Below are 14,826 nucleotides of genomic sequence, written 5' to 3' on the forward strand. Positions count from 1 at the left end.
TGATGAGCTTCCACTAGGCGTGTAGAAAAAATGAGGGAGGGGATCCCTTTATATAGGTCATGGCTCCTTCATATACATGAAATTCACCTTTTTTGGCATGTAGGAGTCCCAGTCACCATGCACTTCATATTAGATGAGTTAACTCAAGGAAAAAGTGGCTAGACTAAGGCTTACTATAGCAAGATCCCACCATGCACTTATGCAACTAGAGTTGGAGAGTTTATATGAATTTGACCCATTATTTTACCAGTACTTCTTAAAGGTTACAAAAAGGAACACCTAATTTTTAACATATGCTAAACCTCAAGGGGTAATTCTAAGGTAAAATCTCACTCACGAAGTGCTAAGTATTTTCAAATAAAACCTAAGGGGTCATGACTGTTTATTTAATTATAGGAAAGGTCAATTATAGCTATGGATATCAAAAGGTTATCTAAAGTTAAAGTACAAGAACTATTACCTAAATACAATTTCTCTTTTTGGAAATTAAAAAAACATGGAACTGGAAAAATACAAATGTAATGGTTTATTGGCATCAAGGTCATCTTTCATTTATCGAAGATTATTTTTTTACTATAGTGAAGAGATATATTCAATTTTAGCAATATCTAGGCTAAAGAGTGTATAGGTCTTAATTAAAAATTCATTTCCCTATGTTTTGATATTTTTAGTCAACCAAAGATTTAAATAAATATCAATTCACAAACACAATGATTTAAAACACTAAGAAAGGGGCATGTAGTTTGCTAATTTGAAATATGAGAGGCATACCTATTTGTATAATAGTTTTGGCTTGATGTTGTTTCACTAAACGAATGAAGAAAACCACTCCCAAATCCTTCAAAAATCCACAGGTACTTCAAGCATAGAATTCAATGCCCTACACTCTCCAAAGTTGGCTTAAATATCCTATTTGACTAGCTTACTATACAAGGTGTAAGTCTGTCATATAAGTATTGCAGGGGTATAAAGGAAATATTTCAAAGCAAATGATGAGCTTCCACTAGGCGTGTAGAAACAATGAGGGAGGGGATCCCTTTATATAGGTGATGGCTCCTTCATATACATGAAATTCACCTTTTTTGGCATGTATGAGTCCCAGTCACCATGCACTTCATATTAGATGAGTTAACTCAAGGAAAAAGGGGCTAGACTAAGGCTTACTATAGCAAGATCCCACCATGCACTAATGCAACTAGAGTTGGAGAGTCTATATGAATTTGACCCATTATTTAACTAGTACTTCTTGAAAGGTTTCAAAAAGAAAGACCTAATTTTTAACATATGCTAAACTTGAAGGGGTGTATTCTGAGATAAAATCCCACTCACAAAGTGCTAAGTATTCTCAAATAAAACCTAAGGATGATTGTTTGTTTAATCATAGGAAAGGTCAATTTATAGCTATGGATATCAAAAGGTCATCTAAAGTTAAAGTACAAGAACTATTACCTAAATACAATTTCTATTTTTGGAAATTAAAAAAACAGAGAACAGGAAAAATACAAATGTAAGGGTTTATTGGCATCAAGGTCATCTTTCATTTATCAAAGATTATTTTTTTACTATAGTGAAGAGATATATTCAATTTTAGCAATATCTAGGCTAAAGAGTGTATAGGTCTTAATTAAAAATTCATTTCCCTACGTTTTGATATTCTTAGTCAACCAAAGATTTAAATAAATATAGATTCACAAACAAAATGATTTAAAACACTAAGAAAGGGGCATGTAGTTTGCTAATTTGAAATATGAGAGGCATACCTATTTGTATAATAGTTTTGGCTTGATGTTGTTTCACTAAAGAATGAAGAAAACCACTCCCAAATCCTTCAAAAATCCACAGGTACTTCAAGCATAGAATTCAGTACCCTACACTCTCCAAAGTTGGCTTAAATATCCTATTTGAGTAGCTTATACAAGGTGTAAGTGTGTCATATAAGTATTGCAGGGGTATAAAGGAAATATTTCAAAGCAAATGATGAGCTTCCACTAGGCGTGTAGAAAAAATGAGGGAGGGGATTCCTTTATATAGGTGATGGGTCCTTCATATACATGAAATTCACCTTTTTTGGCATGTATGAGTCCCAGTTGCCATGCACTTCATATAAGATGTGTTGACTCAAGAAAAAAGTGGCTAGACTAAGGCTTACTATAGCAAGATCCCACCATGCACTAATGCAACTAGAGTTGGAGAGTCTATACGAATTTGACCCAATATTTTATCAATACTTCTTGAAAGGTTTCAAAAAGAAAGACCTAATTTTTAACATATGCAAAACTTCAAGAGGTATATTCTGAGGTAAAATCCCACTCACAAAGTGCTAAGTATTCTCAAAGAAAACCTGAGGGTGCCTATTTATTTAATTATAGGAAAGGTCAATTATAGCTATGGATATCAAAAGGTCGTCTAAAGTTAAAGTACAAGAACTATTACCTAAATACAATTTCTATTTTTGGAAATTAAAAAAACAGAGAACTGAAAAAATACAAATGTAAGGGTTTATGGGCATCAAGGTCATCTTTCATTTATCAAAGATTATTTTTTTACTATAGTGAAGAGATATATTCAATTTTAGCAATATCTAGGCTAAAGAGTGTATCGGTCTTAATTAAAAATTCATTTCCCTATGTTTTGATATTCTTAGTCAACCAAAGATTTAAATAAATATCAATTCACAAACACAATGATTTAAAACACTAAGAAAGGGCATGTAGTTTGCTAATTTGAAATATGAGAGGCATACCTATTTGTATAATAGTTTTGGCTTGATGTTGTTTCACTAACGAATGAAGAAAACCACTCCCAAATCCTTCAAAAATCCACAGGTGCTTCAAGCATAGAACTCAGTGCCCTACACTCTCCAAAGTTGGCTTAAATATCCTATTTGACTAGCTTACTATACAAGGTGTAAGTGTGTCATATAAGTATTGCAGGGGTATAAAGGAAATATTTCAAAGCAAATGATGAGCTTCCACTAGGCGTGTAGAAAAAATGAGGGAGGGGATCCCTTTATATAGGTGATGGCTCCTTCATATACATGAAATTCACCTTTTTTGGCATGTATGAGTCCCAGTCACCATGCACTTCATATTCAATGAGTTAACTCAAGGTATAAAGGGCTAGACTAAGGCTTACTATAGCAAGATCCCACCATGCACTAATGCAACTAGAGTTGGAGAGTCTATATGAATTTGACCCATTATTTAACTAGTACTTCTTAAAGGTTTCAAAAAGGAAGACCGAATTTTTAACATATGCTAAACTTCAAAGGGTATATTATGAGGTAAAATCCCACTCACAAAGTGCTAAGTATTCTCAAATAAACCCTAAGGGTGGCTGTTTGTTTAATTATAGGAAAGGTCAATTATAGCTATGGATGTCAAAAGGTCATCTAAAATTAAAGTACAAGAACTATTACCTAAATACAATTTCTATTTTTGGAAATTAAAAAAACAAAGAACTGGAAAAATATAAATGTAAGGGTTTATTGGCATCAAGGTCATCTTTCATTTATTAAAGATTATTTCTTTACTCTAGTGAAGAGATATATTCAATTTTAGCAATATCTAGGCTAAAGAGTGTATCGGTCTTAATTAAAAATTCATTTTCCTATGTTTTGATATTCTTAGTCAACCAAAGATTTAAATAAATATCAATTCACAAACACAAAGATTTAAAACACTAAGAAAGGGACATGTAGTTTTCTAATTTGAAATATGAGAGGCATACCTATTTGTATAATAGTTTTGGCTTGATGTTGTTTCACTAACGAATGAAGAAAACCACTCCCAAATCCTTCAAAAATCCACAGGTACTTCAAGCATAGAATTCAGTGCCCTACACTCTCCAAAGTTGGCTCAAATATCCTATTTGACTAGCTTACTATACAAGGTGTAAGTGTGTCATATAAGTATTGCAGGGGTATAAAGGAAATATTTCAAAGCGAATGATGAGCTTCCACTAGGTGTGTACAAAAAATGAGGGAGGGGATCCCTTTATATAGGTGATGGCTCCTTCATATACATGAAATTCACCTTTTTTGGCATGTATGAGTCCTAGTCACCATGCACTTCCTATTAGTTGAGTTAACTCAAGGAAAAAGGGGCTAGACTAAGGCTTACTATAGCAAGATCCCACCATGCACTAATGCAACTAGAGTTGGAGCGTCTATATGAGTTTGACCCATTATTTTATCAGTACTTCTTAAAGGTTTCAAAAAGGAAGACCTAATTTTTAACATATGCTAAACTTCAAGGGGTATATTCTGAGGTAAAATCCCATTCACAAAGTGCTAAGTATTCTCAAATAAAACCTAAGGGTGATTGTTTGTTTAATTATAGGAAAGGTCAATTTATAGCTATGGATATCAAAAGGTCATCTAAAGTTAAAGTACAAGAACTATTACCTAAATACAATTTCTATTTTTGGAAATGCAAAAAAACACAGAAGTGTAAAAATACAAATGTAAGGGTTTATTGGCATCAAGGTCATCTTTCATTTATCGAAGATTATTTTTTTACTATAGTGAAGAGATATATTCAATTTTAGCAATATCTAGGCTTAAGAGTGTATAGGTCTTAATTATAAATTTATTTCCCTATGTTTTGATATTCTTAGTCAACCAAAGATTTAAATAAATATCATTTCACAAACACAATGATCTAAAACACTAGGAAAGGGGCATGTAGTTTGCTAATTTGAAATATGAGAGGCATACCTATTTGTATAATAGTTTTGGCTTGATGTTGTTTCACTAACGAATGAAGAAAACCACTCCTAAATCCTTCAAAAATTCACAGTTACTTCAAGCATAGAATTCAATGCCCTACACTCTCCAAAGTTGGCTTAAATATCCTATTTGACTAGCTTATACAAGGTGTAAGTGTGTCATATAAGTATTGCAGGGGTATATAGGAAATATTTCAAAGCAAACGATAAGCTTTCACTAGCGTGTAGAAAAAATGAGGGAGGGGATCCCTTTATATACGTGATGGCTCCTTCATATACAAGAAAATCACCTTTTTTGGCATGTATGAGTCCCAGTCACCATGCACTTCATATTAGATGAGTTAACTCAAGGAAAAAGGGGCTAGACTAAGGCTTACTCTAGCAAGATCCCACCATGCACTAATGCAACTAGAATTGGAGAGTCTATACGAATTTGACCCAATATTTAATCAGTACTTCTTGAAAGGTTTCATAAAGAAAGACCTAATTTTTAACATATGCTAAATTTCAAGGGGTATATTCTGAGGTAAAATCCCACTCACAAAGTGCTAAGTATTCTCAACTAAAACCTAAGGGTGACTGTTTATTTAATTATAGGAAAGATCAATTTATAGCTATGGATATCAAAAGGTCATCTAAAGTTAAAGTACAAGAACTATTACCTAAATACAATTTCTCTTTTTGGAAATTAAAAAAACACAGAACTGGAAAAATACAAATGTAAGGGTTTATTGGCATCAAGGTCATCTTTCATTTATTAAAGATTATTTTTTTACTATAGTGAAGAGATATATTTTTAATTTTAGCAATATCTAGGCTAAAGAGTGTATCGGTCTTAATTAAAACTTCATTTCCCTATGTTTTGATATTCTTAGTCAACCAAAGATTTAAATAAATATCAATTCACAAACACAATGATTCAAAACACTAAGAAAGGGGCATGTAGTTTGCTAATAGAGGCATACCTATTTGTATAATAGTTTTGGCTTAATGTTGCTTCACTAATGAATGAAGAAAACCACTCCCAAATCATTCAGAAATCCAGAGATACTTCAAGCATAGAATTCAGTGCCCTACACTCTCCAAAGTTGGCTTAAATATCCTATTTGACTAGCTTACTACACAAGGTGTAAGTGTGTCATATAAGTATTGCAGGGGTATAAAGGAAATATTTCAAAGCAAATTATGAGCTTCCATTAGGCATGTAGAAAAAATAAGGGAGGGGATCCCTTTATATAGGTGATGGCTCCTTCATATACATGAAATTCACCTTTTTTGGCATGTATGAGTCCCAGTCACCATGCACTTCATATTAGATGAGTTAACTCAAGGAGAAAGGGGCTAGACTAAAGCTTACTATAGCAAGATCCCACCATGCACTAATGCAACTAGAGTTGGAGAGCCTATATGAATTTGACCCATTATTTTACCAGTACTTCTTAAAGGTTTCAAAAAGGAAGACCTAATTTTTAACATATGCTAAACTTCAAGGGGTATATTCTGAGGTAAAATCCCACTCACAAAGTGCTAAGTATTCTCAAATAAAACCTAAGGGTGACTGTTTATTTAATTATAGGAAAGATCAATTTATAGCTATGGATATCAAAAGGTCATCTAAAGTTAAAGTACAAGAACTATTACCTAAATACAAATTCTCTTTTTGGAAATTAAAAAAACACAGAACTAGAAAAATACAAATGTAAGGGTTTATTGGCATCAAGGTCATCTTTCATTTATTAAAGATTATTTTTTTACTATAGTGAAGAGATATATTCAATTTTAGCAATATCTAGGCTGAAGAGTGTATCGGTCTTAATTAAAAATTCATTTCCCTATGTTTTGATATTCTTAGTCAACCAAAGATTTAAATAAATATCAATTCACAAACACAATGATTTAAAACACTAAGAAAGAGGCATGTAGTTTGCTAATTTGAAATATGAGAGGCATACCTATTTGTATAATAGTTTTGGCTTGATGTTGTTTCACTAAATGAATGAAGAAAACCACTCCCAAATCCTTCAAAAATCTAGAGGTACTTCAAGCATAGAATTCAGTGCCCTACACTCTCCAAAGTTGGCTCAAATATCCTATTTGACTAGCTTAGTATACAAGGTGTAAGTGTGTCATATAAGTATTGCAGGGGTATAAAGGAAATATTTCAAAGCAAATGATGAGCTTCCACTAGGCGTGTAGAAAAAATGAGGGAGGGGATCCCTTTATATAGGTCATGGCTCCTTCATATACATGAAATTCACCTTTTTTGGCATGTAGGAGTCCCAGTTACCATGCACTTCATATTAGATGAGTTAACTCAAGGAAAAAGTGGCTAGACTAAGGCTTACTATAGCAAGATCCCACCATGCACTTATGCAACTAGAGTTGGAGAGTCTATATGAATTTGACCCATTATTTTACCAGTACTTCTTAAAGGTTTCAAAAAGGAACACCTAATTTTTAACATATGCTAAACCTCAAGGGGTAATTCTGAGGTAAAATCTCACTCACAAAGTGCTAAGTATTCTCAAATAAAACCTAAGGGGTAATGACTGTTTATTTAATTATAGGAAAGGTCAATTATAGCTATGGATATCAAAAGGTTATCTCAAGTTAAAGTACAAGAACTATTACCTAAATACAATTTCTATTTTTGGAAATTAAAAAAACAGAGAACTACTAGAAAAATACAAATGTAAGGGTTTATTGGCATCAAGGTCATCTTTCATTTATCGAAGATTATTTTTTTACTATAGTGAAGAGATATATTCAATTTTAGCAATATCTAGGCTAAAGAGTGTATAGGTCTTAATTAAAAATTCATTTCCCTATGTTTTGATATTCTTAGTCAACCAAAGATTTAAATAAATATCAAGTCACAAACACAATGATTTAAAACACTAAGAAAGGGGCATGTAGTTTGCTAATTTGAAATATGAGAGGCATACCTATTTGTATAATAGTTTTGGCTTGATGTTGTTTCACTAACGAATGAAGAAAACCACTCCCAAATCCTTCAAAAATCCACAGGTACTTCAAGCATAGAATTCAGTGCCCTACACTCTCCAAAGTTGGCTTAAATATCCTATTTGACTAGCTTACTATACAAGGTGTAAGTGTGTCATATAAGTATTGCAGGGGTATAAAGGAAATATTTCAAAGCAAATGATGAGCTTCCACTAGGCGTGTAGAAAAAATGAGGGAGGGGATCCCTTTATATAGGTGATGGCTCCTTCATATACATGAAATTCACCTTTTTTGGCATGTATGAGTCCCAGTCACCATGCACTTCATATTAGATGAGTTAACTCAAGGAAAAAGGGGCTAGACTAAGGCTTACTATAGCAAGATCCCACCATGCACTAATGCAACTAGAGTTGGAGAGTCTATATGAATTTGACCCATTATTTAACTAGTACTTCTTGAAAGGTTTCAAAAAGAAAGACCTAATTTTTAACATATGCTAAACTTCAAGGGGTATATTCTGAGGTAAAATCCCACTCACAAAGTGCTAAGTATTCTCAAATAAAACCTAAGGGTGACTGTTTGTTTAATTATAGGAAAGGTCAATTTATAGCTATGGATATCAAAAGGTCATCTAAAGTTAAAGTACAAGAACTATTACCTAAATACAATTTCTATTTTTGGAAATTAGAAAAACAGAGAGCTAGAAAAATACAAATGTAAGGGTTTATTGGCATCAAGGTCATCTTTCATTTATCAAAGATTATTTTTTTACTATAGTGAAGAGATATATTCAATTTTAGCAATATCTAGGCTAAAGAGTGTATAGGTCTTAATTAAAAATTCATTTCCCTACGTTTTGATATTCTTAGTCAACCAAAGATTTAAATAAATATAGATTCACAAATAAAATGATTTAAAACACTAAGAAAGGGGCATGTAGTTTGCTAATTTGAAATATGAGAGGCATACCTATTTGTATAATAGTTTTGGCTTGATGTTGTTTCACTAAACGAATGAAGAAAACCACTCCCAAATCCTTCAAAAATCTAGAGGTACTTCAAGCATAGAATTCAGTGCCCTACACTCTCCAAAGTTGGCTCAAATATCCTATTTGACTAGCTTAGTATACAAGGTGTAAGTGTCTCATATAAGTATTGCAGGGGTATAAAGGAAATATTTCAAAGCAAATGATGAGCTTCCACTAGGCGTGTAGAAAAAATGAGGGAGGGGATCCCTTTATATAGGTGATGGCTCCTTCATATACATGAAATTCACCTTTTTTGGCATGTATGAGTCCCAGTCACCATGCACTTCATATTAGATGAGTTAACTCAAGGAAAAAGGGGCTAGACTAAGGCTTACTATAGCAAGATCCCACCATGCACTAATGCAACTAGAGTTGGAGAGTCTATATGAATTTGACCCATTATTTAACTAGTACTTCTTAAAGGTTTCAAAAAGGAACACCTAATTTTTAACATATGCTAAACCTCAAGGGGTAATTCTGAGGTAAAATCTCACTCACAAAGTGCTAAGTATTCTCAAATAAAACCTAAGGGGTCATGACTGTTTATTTAATTATAGGAAAGGTCAATTATAGCTATGGATATCAAAAGGTTATCTCAAGTTAAAGTACAAGAACTATTACCTAAATACAATTTCTATTTTTGGAAATTAAAAAAACAGAGAAGTGGAAAAATACAAATGTAAGGGTTTATTGGCATCAAGGTCATCTTTCATTTATCGAAGATTATTTTTTTACTATAGTGAAGAGATATATTCAATTTTAGCAATATCTAGGCTAAAGAGTGTATAGGTCTTAATTAAAAATTCATTTCCCTATGTTTTGATATTCTTAGTCAACCAAAGATTTAAATAAATATCAAGTCACAAACACAATGATTTAAAACACTAAGAAAGGGGCATGTAGTTTGCTAATTTGAAATATGAGAGGCATACCTATTTGTATAATAGTTTTGGCTTGATGTTGTTTCACTAACGAATGAAGAAAACCACTCCCAAATCCTTCAAAAATCCACAGGTACTTCAAGCATAGAATTCAGTGCCCTACACTCTCCAAAGTTGGCTTAAATATCCTATTTGACTAGCTTACTATACAAGGTGTAAGTGTGTCATATAAGTATTGCAGGGGTATAAAGGAAATATTTCAAAGCAAATGATGAGCTTCCACTAGGCGTGTAGAAAAAATGAGGGAGGGGATCCCTTTATATAGGTGATGGCTCCTTCATATACATGAAATTCACCTTTTTTGGCATGTATGAGTCCCAGTCACCATGCACTTCATATTAGATGAGTTAACTCAAGGAAAAAGGGGCTAGACTAAGGCTTACTATAGCAAGATCCCACCATGCACTAATGCAACTAGAGTTGGAGAGTCTATATGAATTTGACCCATTATTTAACTAGTACTTCTTGAAAGGTTTCAAAAAGAAAGACCTAATTTTGAACATATGCTAAACTTCAAGGGGTATATTCTGAGGTGAAATCCCACTCACAAAGTGCTAAGTATTCTCAAATAAAACCTAAGGGTGACTGTTTGTTTAATTATAGGAAAGGTCAATTTATAGCTATGGATATCAAAAGGTCATCTAAAGTTAAAGTATAAGAACTATTACCTAAATACAATTTCTATTTTTGGAAATTAGAAAAACAGAGAGCTAGAAAAATACAAATGTAAGGGTTTATTGGCATCAAGGTCATCTTTCATTTATCAAAGATTATTTTTTTACTATAGTGAAGAGATATATTCAATTTTAGCAATATCTAGGCTAAAGAGTGTATAGGTCTTAATTAAAAATTCATTTCCCTACGTTTTGATATTCTTAGTCAACCAAAGATTTAAATAAATATAGATTCACAAACAAAATGATTTAAAACACTAAGAAAGGGGCATGTAGTTTGCTAATTTGAAATATGAGAGGCATACCTATTTGTATAATAGTTTTGGCTTGATGTTGTTTCACTAAAGGAATGAAGAAAACCACTCCCAAATCCTTCAAAAATCTAGAGGTACTTCAAGCATAGAATTCAGTGCCCTACATATACATGAAATTCACCTTTTTTGGCATGTAGGAGTCCCAGTTACCATGCACTTCATATTAGATGAGTTAACTCAAGGAAAAAGTGGCTAGACTAAGGCTTACTATAGCAAGATCCCACCATGCACTTATGCAACTAGAGTTGGAGAGTCTATATGAATTTGACCCATTATTTTACTAGTACTTCTCAAAGGTTTCAAAAAGGAACACCTAATTTTTAACATATGCTAAACCTCACAAGGGGTAATTCTGAGGTAAAATCTCACTCACAAAGTGCTAAGTATTCTCAAATAAAACCTAAGGGGTCATGACTGTTTATTTAATTATAGGAAAGGTCAATTATAGCTATGGATATCAAAAGGTTATCTTAAGATAAAGTACAAGAACTATTACCTAAATACAATTTCTATTTTTGGAAATTAAAAAAACAGAGAACTGGAAAAATACAAATGTAAGGGTTTATTGGCATCAAGGTCATCTTTCATTTATGGAAGATTATTTTTTACTATAGTGAAGAGATATATTCAATTTTAGCAATATCTAGGCTAAAGAGTGTATAGGTCTTAATTAAAAGTTCATTTCCCTATGTTTTGATATTCTTAGTCAACCAAAGATTTAAATAAATATCAATTCACAAACACAATGATTTAAAACACTAAGAAAGGGGCATGTAGTTTGCTAATTTGAAATATGAGAGGCATACCTATTTGTATAATAGTTTTGGCTTGATGTTGTTTCACTAATGAATGGAGAAAACCACTCCCAAATCCTTCAAAAATCCACAAGTACTTCAACCATAGAATTCAGTGCCCTACACTCTCCAAAGTTGGCTTAAATATCCTATTTGACTAGCTTACTATACAAGGTGTAATTGTGTCATATAAGTATTACTCGGGTATAAAGGAAATATTTCAAAGCAAATGATGAGCTTCCACTAGGTGTGTAGAAAAGAGATATATTCAATTTTAGCAATATCTAGGCTAAAGAGTGTATAGGTCTTAATTAAAAATTCATTTCCCTATGTTTTGATATTCTTAGTCAACCAAAGATTTAAATAAATATCAATTCACAAACACAATGATGTAAAACACTAAGAAAGGGGCATGTAGTTTGCTAATTTGAAATATGAGAGGCATACCTATTTGTATAATAGTTTTGGCTTGATGTTGTTTCACTAACGAATGAAGAAAACCACTCCCAAATCCTTCAAAAATCCACAGGTACTTCAAGCATAGAATTCAGTGCCCTACCCTCTCCAAAGTTGGCTTAAATGTCCTATTTGACTAGCTTACTATACAAGGTGTAAGTGTGTCATATATGTATTACTCGGGTATAAAGGAAATATTTCAAAGCAAATGATGAGCTTCCACTAGGCGTGTAGAAAAAATGAGGGAGGGGATCCCTTAATATAGGTGATGGCTCCTTCATATACATGAAATTCACCTTTTTTGGCATGTATGAGTCCCACTCACCATGCACTTCATATTAGATGAGTTAACTCAAGGAAAAAGGGGCTAGACTAAGGCTTACTATAGCAAGATCCCACCATGCACTAATGCAACTAGAGTTGTAGAGTCTATATGAATTTGACCCATTATTTAACTAGTACTTCTTGAAAGGTTTCAAAAAGAAAGACCTAATTTTTAACATATGCTAAACTTCAAGGGGTATATTCTGAGGTAAAATCCCACTCACAAAGTGCTAAGTATTCTCAAATAAAACCTAAGGGTGAATGTTTGTTTAATTATAGGAAAGGTCAATTTATAGCTATGGATATCAAAAGGTCATCTAAAGTTAAAGTACAAGAACTATTACCTAAATACAATTTCTATTTTTGGAAATTAAAAAAAACAGAGAACTGGAAAAATACAAATGTAAGGGTTTATTGGCATCAAGGTCATCTTTCATTTATCAAAGATTATTTTTTTACTATAGTGAAGAGATATATTCAATTTTAGCAATATCTAGAATAAAGAGTGTATAGGTCTTAATTAAAAATTCATTTCCCTACGTTTTGATATTCTTAGTCAACCAAAGATTTAAATAAATATAGATTCACAAACAAAATGATTTAAAACACTAAGAAAGGAGCATGTAGTTTGCCAATTTGAAATATGAGAGGCATACCTATTTGTATAATAGTTTTGGCTTGATGTTGTTTCACTAAAGGAATGAAGAAAACCACTCCCAAATCCTTCAGAAATCTAGAGGTACTTCAAGCATAGAATTCAGTGCCCTACACTCTCCAAAGTTGGCTCAAATATCCTATTTGACTAGCTTACTATACAAGGTGTAAGTGTGTCATATAAGTATTGCAGGGGTATAAAGGAAATATTTCAAAGCAAATGATGAGCTTCCACTAGGCGTGTAGAAAAAATGAGGGAGGGGATCCCTTTATATAGGTCATGGCTCCTTCATATACATGAAATTCACCTTTTTTGGCATGTAGGAGTCCCAGTTACCATGCACTTCATATTAGATGAGTTAACTCAAGGAAAAAGTGGCTAGACTAAGGCTTACTATAGCAAGATCCCACCATGCACTTATGCAACTAGAGTTGGAGAGTCTATATGAATTTGACCCATTATTTTACCAGTACTTCTTAAAGGTTTCAAAAAGGAACACCTAATTTTTAACATATGCTAAACCTCAAGGGGTAATTGTGAGGTAAAATCTCACTCACAAAGTGCTAAGTATTCTCAAATAAAACCTACGGGGTCATGACTGTTTATTTAATTATAGGAAAGGTCAATTATAGCTATTGATATCAAAAGGTTATCTTAAGTTAAAGTACAAGAACTATTACCTAAATACAATTTCTATTTTTGGAAACTAAAAAAACAGAGAACTGGAAAAATACAAATGTAAGGGTTTATTGGCATCAAGGTCATCTTTCATTTATCAAAGATTATTTTTTTACTATAGTGAAGAGATATATTCAATTTTAGCAATATCTAGGCTAAAGAGTGTATAGGTCTTAATTAAAAGTTCATTTCCCTATGTTTTGATATTCTTAGTCAACCAAAGATTTAAATAAATATCAATTCACAAACATAATGATTTAAAACACTAAGAAAGGGGCATGTAGTTTGCTAATTTGAAATATGAGAGGCATACCTATTTGTATAATAGTTTTGGCTTGATGTTGTTTCACTAATGAATGAAGAAAACCACTCCCAAATCCTTCAGAAATCCAGAGGTACTTCAACCATAGAATTCAGTGCCCTACACTCTCCAAAGTTGGCTTAAATATCCTATTTGACTAGCTTACTATACAAGGTGTAATTGCGTCATATAAGTATTACTCGGGTATAAAGGAAATATTTCAAAGCAAATGATGAGCTTCCACTAGGTGTGTAGAAAAGAGATATATTCAATTTTAGCAATATCTAGGCTAAAGAGTGTATAGGTCTTAATTAAAAGTTCATTTCCCTATGTTTTGATATTCTTAGTCAACCAAAGATTTAAATAAATATCAATTCACAAACACGATAATTTAAAACACTAAGAAAGGGGAATGTAGTTTGCTAATTTGAAATATGAGAGGCATACCTATTTGTATAATAGTTTTGGCTTGATGTTGTTTCACTAAATGAATGAACAAAACCACTCCCAAATGCTTCAAAAATCTAGAGGTACTTCAAGCACAGAATTCAGTGCCCTACACTCTCCAAAGTTGGCTCAAATATCCTATTTGACTAGCTTACTATACAAGGTGTAAGTGTGTCATATAAGTATTGCAGGGGTATAAAGGAAATATTTCAAAGCAAATGATGAGCTTCCACTAGGCGTGTAGAAAAAATGAGGGAGGGGATCCCTTAATATAGGTGATGGCTCCTTCATATACATGAAATTCACTTTTTTTGGCATGTATGAGTCCCACTCACCATGCACTTCATATTAGATGAGTTAACTCAAGGAAAAAGGGGCTAGACTAAGGCTTACTATAGCAAGATCCCACCATGCACTAATGCAACTAGAGTTGGAGAGTCTATATGAAATTGACCCATTATTTAACTAGTACTTCTTGAAAGGTTTCAAAAAGAAAGACCTAATTTTTAACATATGCTAAACT

Source organism: Cibotium barometz, chromosome 18 (assembly GCF_041138505.1).
Source record: "Cibotium barometz isolate CiBa-2024 chromosome 18, ASM4113850v1, whole genome shotgun sequence".
Taxonomy (NCBI): Eukaryota; Viridiplantae; Streptophyta; class Polypodiopsida; order Cyatheales; family Cibotiaceae; genus Cibotium; species Cibotium barometz.